The following is a 6,220-nucleotide window of genomic DNA, read 5'->3' on the forward strand; positions in this document are numbered from 1 at the left end:
TCATTAGGAAAAATAGGCAATATGTGCTCTAGATTCCTTAATATCACTGAGAAATTGGTCTCATTTCTTTCCTTGTCTTCAACTAATGTGTCCCCATTTTTCCTTTCACTGCTATATCCGTCTCCCAGTTGCTTTTAAGAGTCTATTCTTTTCCTTGAATTACACCAGTTGGATTAAGACCATAATATCTATAAAAATAAAATACCCAAATAAATTAGAAACAAAATAACTTCTTATTTTGATAAAATTCCTATGTGCTGGTCCACAAGTATTTCCCCCTTTTCCTCTGGTCTTGAGTTTTCAGTTAGAAAGAGTCACTGCAAAATTTGTCTTTATTCAGCACTTGGTAAGTATTTCACATTAAAAAGAGGGAAAAGGAAGAAAAACTAAATCAAATCAACCTTGCAAATAAGTCAAATGACCTGGTAGCCAGTATTGCTAACCTGTTTTTGTCTCAGCTGGGAAAAAGCTAGCTAATACTGGTTTTCTTCAGCGTTTTCCCAATTGAGGCATTACCCCCATCCAAGTAGTATTTGTCAGGCTGCAAGGAAGCCATCCTTACATTAAATATTGACTTATTTAAGCATCTGCTGAAGGTTTTTCCAGAGCTGGAGCTTAAGACTCTTCCCTCTTCTGCTTACCTGAGAAACACCGACCACCCCTATTACAACAGGGGTCGGCAATCCTACAGCCTTGCTCTCTGTCTTCTACACACCCATGTTCACTTAACCTAATCCAGAAGCCAAGGCCAAGAGCAAGCTACTCAATTTTCTCGCTTGCCCCCTCGAGTCCCTGGGTCCTCTGTGGCTTTTCCACTTGGGCGTTATTAGAAAAGAGAAGAGGGCAAGAGAGAGAGTGTTTGCTGGCTCCTTTGCCAACCAGGCCCTTCCTTCCAAGGCCACATGGCTCCAGTTTCTTTGTTTCCTCTTATGTTTAATTTTCTTTGGCCCAGACTTTCCTCATTGGTTTTCTTTTCGCATTTTATCACCATAAATTAATTAAAATGTTTCTGGCGCTGAGTTCACATCTGATCATCTTGGCAGGATCCCCTTACACAGATGGCGAGGAGATAAAGAGCGATCCAAGCATCCAAGAACAAGAACGGCCCACATAGGGAGCTGGGCAGAGAGACTGCAAGAGGAGAGGAGAGGCCAATGAAAAACAAATAGCCACCAGGCTGAACTGAAAAGTTGGGTTGGAGAGTGAGGGACACAGGGAAGTAGGGGGTGATTTCTGGGGAGTCTTTGTATTCTTCCACCCCTTCCCCAAACCTCCCAGAAGACATCTTGTTACCAATTAGTGGAAGAACCAGAAGCGATTGTTCTCCCTCTCCCTCCTCTCCCTCCTCTCCACCCTGCAGGTTTCGGTGGCCGGGATGGGCTTCACAGGTGCTGGGAGATGGGGGCCATGTCAGAAGAAAAAGGTGGCTGGAGTGGATGGGAAGAAGCAAAGATTAATCTTGACTGAGAACCTAGTATGGGTCAGACACTCTGCTACACCCTGGGAACATAAGAAAGAACAAGACATACGTGTTCCTTCTCCTCGTGGTATGACACGAGGGAAGACAAACATTCAATACCAAATGGTGGAGGGGAAAGAAAGGTACCCTAGACTCAGAACTTGAAATATGTTTTTGGCATTGATCAGAAGTGCATTGCAGGGACAGACATGAAGCCAATGACCTAGAGACCAGGCCCAGCACTCCCAGTGGCCACATTGAAATTACTCCAGAGGGGCCTGAGCACCTTGCCGAGGAAGCTCTTGGGCTCATGACACTCAGGTGGGAAAGAGAAAACCTTGCAATACTCAGCAAGGGAAGGGACGCAGACCTATGGCCATCCATAAACTTCCAGAAGGCTATTTGAAAGGAGAGTGAAAACCCTATCGATACTTTAACCTTGGGGTGCCTGGGTGACTCAGTCAGTTAAGCACCTGACTCTTGGTTTCAGCTGTCATGATCTCACAGTTTGTGAGTTCGAGCCCCACATCAGGCTGTGCTGGCAGTGCAGAGCCTGCTTGGGATTCTCTCTCTCCCTCTCTCTCTGCCCCTCTCCTGCTCGCTCTCTCTCTCTCTCTCTCTCTCTCTCTCTGTCAAAATAAATAAATAAATAAACTTTAAAAAAAAAAAAAGACTTTAACCTTTCTTTATCTACAACTACTGACACAGAATGTTGTCTTGGTATGGAGGGACCGCTCTCCTCATCGAAACCAATAAACAGAATAATTAGTTTGTGACTAGTGCCTGAGCAAAATAAACAGGATGCTGGGCTGAAGAATAATAGAGGTTGTGACCACGTTCGCTAGGGCAATCCAGACAGACCTCCCTAAGTGATGGCATGTAAATGGAAAGACTGGAAGGATCCCAGGGACCTCAAATTAAAAATGTAGCATCAGAACTACTACAATTCAACCAGGCTCAGGCCGTGAAGCACCAAAGCCCCATGCTGGTGTCCAGGGAGACTAAACAACAGCTCCGAGTCACAGAGCTTATGGTCTTCTAGAACTGCCCAAGCTTGGAAGCCAGAGATCTGGTCACTGTTTCCAGCAGATCTGGCCTGACCACGTGCTCACTGAAAATCAGTTAGGTCTGCTGATCCCTGGAGCAAAGCGACAAGGGCTTTCCAGGTGCTTATGCCCTCTACTCAGGGGACAAAGGAAACATAGCACAAATCCTTTGCTTCACTCTTTGGCCTCCATAAGTGCCAAGGTTAGAAGGGGGCACAAACAATTGCTTTATTGAGGCCCTTTTGTAAGAAGAAGAAAATCTCTCAAAAGCCCCAAATGGTCCAGCTCCTCCCTCTGGCATTCCTAGCCCTCCAGCCCTCACTGGTCACTTTTTCCCCCACCGCCTCCAAGTTTCTTGAGCATTTGAACGCATGCATTTGGGTTACTATAACCCTATTTCCTACATGTCCAGGCCCTCCACCCACCCTGACTCCAACTACCTCTGACAGGACTATAAGCTTCTCAGGGATAAGAACTGAGTTGTGGGGCTCCTGGGTGGCTCAGTCAATTAAGCATCTGACTTCGGCTCAGGTCATGATCTGAGGTTCATGAGTTTAAGCTCCGCATCAGGCTCTGTGCTGACAGCAGAGCCTGGAGCCTGTTTCAGATTGTGTCTCCCTCTCTCTCTGATTCTCTCTCTCTCTTAAAAATAAGTAAACATTTTTAAAAATAAAAAAAAAAGAACTGAGTTGTATACTTATTTTTTCCTGAGCACTTAGTAGGTGCTCGATAAACACAACAAATTTAATTTTAAAGCTACAACAAATAAATATCTCATTTCCAAATCGTTAAACATTAGCTGTTAAAGCATGTTCGTTTGGTTTTTTTTTTTTTTTTGACATCCTGAATTTTATCTTGCCAATTTATTTTAGAAATCTTCAAAGAAAGAGAGAGGGAGGGAAGAAAGCACTAAAGTCCCCTATTGTTCTTTACTCATTTTTTTTATTATTCTAATGTAACAAGCAAAATCTATCCGTGATGAATATAAATGAGTAGAGATCAACCATAAATACACACACACACACACACACACACACACACTGATTTGTTCGAAAAAACTTTCTGTATGGATTTCTTTTTCAAGAATATGATGGGACGCATTCTGAGAAGAAAACAAAAAATATTTTAAAAAATTTAATGTTCCAAGCCCTCCCTGTTTTTCTGTTCTTTGTTTCTGTTCCTAGAGTCCTGTACCCTGCTTTCCCAGCATCACTAAACTCAGAGAAATGCAGAGCAGATTAAACCATGAAACAATATGTTAGAGAGCTCCGAGGCCCCACAAACCTCAAAGATACGGGGTCAAGAGAGTGCTATTATTTTTATATTAGTTTTACATTTGTCTCTGCCTTTGAAACAATTCCTAATGTTTTTGTCTTGTCCTTGCACTTGCACTGGGTCTCGCGTGTGCGGTGCGGCTACAGTTACAAAGCAGAGCCAGAGAGAGTTCTCGGTCAGAGACTCGGGGCCTGAGAACAGGCAGGGTCTGAAAATCACTTGTCCAGTGGCTCCGGCCTGGAGGTGGATTGAAACCCTCTGTAAAATCGGACTTCCACCTCTGATGTGCAGGTTTAGGTTGCTCCTTAAAAACAGCTCGGAGCTCTATCTGTCTGTGCTGGCTGAGGGACGTTTTGCACACATGGCTAACACTGTCCATCTCCCACCCCTCGGGATGTTGAGTCATGTGGATTTCCTAATCATCAGCCACACACTCTCTGTTTGGGGTATAGCGCCTTCTCTCCCATATTGCACTTTTGGGGGGGGGGTATTTGAGGGCTCAGGAAGTCAGACAAGAGTGAGGCATGAAAAGATCTAGTTTAAGATAGATAATTTAAATAAGAACAACCTTACCATAAGATAACTAGACATGTTGTTTCATTTAAGCACCACAAGAATCCGACAGGGTAAGCAATTAGTATTCTCTTTTGTACATTAAGAAAAGGAAGCACAGAAAAGTCCACTATCTTGCCTTTAGTGGGCTGGAGGGCTTCCAGGTAAAGCTGTGAACCCAAGCTGTCCAGCCCCAAAGCTGGTAAGATCTCTGCTGTGACACATCCTCTGCTCCTTGAAGTGCAGGCACACAGACAAAATTCCAGTTTTACAAAGGGCAGGAAATCAGCACGGAAGCAAAAGGGACTTGTCCACAGACTGTGAATGTGTCTCCAGAACCCATGAAAAACTAAGGTCTTAAGCCCAGCCCTCCTGATTCAATTTCCCTTCACTCTTCTCACAGATGATAGTCCCATCCTTTGTCTTATGAAACTCCATCTCAAACACACAGTTGACATTCAAGACATCTCAGACAACTCAAAATAAATTTCTTACCAAGAAGAAGAATACCAAGCAACCACATTGAGGCACAGAAACCTTACCAGCTTGTCTTTTTAAGTTTTTAATTTTGCTACAAATCTAGAGGCCATGATCAGCTGCTGGTAAATTCTGCCATAAGTCCACAGTGGCTCCTTGCAATGAATTAAGACAGGCAACTATCTTGCCACAGATAGAATAGTATTGTCTCTATTTCATTCAAACAAAATTCTCTTTAGATGATGCAGTCCCAACCTGAAGCCATCAGATACATGCCAGGAACCAGCCAGCTACTTCTTTCTCCTCAACACACACACACACACACACACACACACACACACACACACACATTTTTCTTTCTTTTTCATCCTTGTTGGGCAGATAGGGGTGATAGGAGAATGGAAAACCAAACTACCAGTTCACATCTGGAAGCCAGGCCCCTGATCCAGTTCAGCTCAGATAACCTGTCAACTGGTCATAGTCCATGAGACCAGAAACAATACCTTTCAACTAAAACATTTTTCTCAGGGCAAATTCTCATGACAGTCCAAAGATACCAGAGTCAGGTTTGCACTTGCAGTTAGAAAGAGAAGTATTGGGGCGCCTGTGTGGCTCAGTCAGTTGAGCGTCCGACTTCGGCTCAGGTTATGATATCAGGGTTCGTGGGTTCGAGCCCCACATCGGACTCTGTGCTGAACACTTGCTCAGAGCCTGGAGCAAGCTTCAGATTCTGTGTCTCCTTCTCTCTCTGCTCCTCCCCCACTCACACTCTGTCTCACTCTGTATCTCAAAAATAAATAAAAGTAAAAAAAAAAAAATTAGAAAGAGAAGTATTGCCTGTCTCCAGCTCTTGGGGTCACGTGCCAGAAGCAGTGTCTGGCATTCAGTCTGTGTTCACTGGTAAACATTAGTGACACCAGCTTTGACTGGCAAGCAGTGCAGTCCCCCCATCAGAGAGAGGTGAGATGGGGAAGCTGCTGCTGTTATTTTTAAATGTTTACTTATTTATTTTTGAGAGAATGAAAGACAGACAGAGAGCCAGAGAATCCCCAGCAGGCTTCCCACGGTCAGTGCAGAGCCCAATGCAGGGCTCGAACTCATGAACCATGAGATCATGACCTGAGCCAAAATCAAGAGTTAGACACTTAACCAACTGAGCCACCCAGGCGCCCCTCTCCGCAGTGCTCTGTAAAGCCTGGCTCCCCACACCCCCTTGCACCGCACCCAATAATCACACCGTTTCTCCCTGTGACTCCCAAAAGAATGGACAGGCCTCAGAACCCTGGATGTCCCACTTATCCCAAGTTGTGTAAGAGACTGGATCTCGCTCTGTGCATCCGCAGTGACCTGGGAACTGGGCACGAAGCCACTTGAAGGGGTAAAGGAAAATACCTCCCCTCCACTCCCCATA

General features: G+C 44.7%; 1 long non-coding RNA gene across 1 annotated transcript; it reads right to left on the minus strand.

The window, feature by feature from the left end:
* Positions 1 to 314: 314 nt before the first annotated feature.
* Positions 315 to 1,984, minus strand: LOC123386089. Its single transcript, XR_006599605.1, has 2 exons — positions 1,294 to 1,984; positions 315 to 1,131 (listed from the first exon to the last, which is right to left on the minus strand). It is a non-coding gene; the product is annotated as an uncharacterized LOC123386089 (long non-coding RNA).
* Positions 1,985 to 6,220: the final 4,236 nt, after the last annotated feature.

Source organism: Felis catus, chromosome B3, assembly GCF_018350175.1.
Source record: "Felis catus isolate Fca126 chromosome B3, F.catus_Fca126_mat1.0, whole genome shotgun sequence".
Classification (NCBI taxonomy): Eukaryota; Metazoa; Chordata; class Mammalia; order Carnivora; family Felidae; genus Felis; species Felis catus.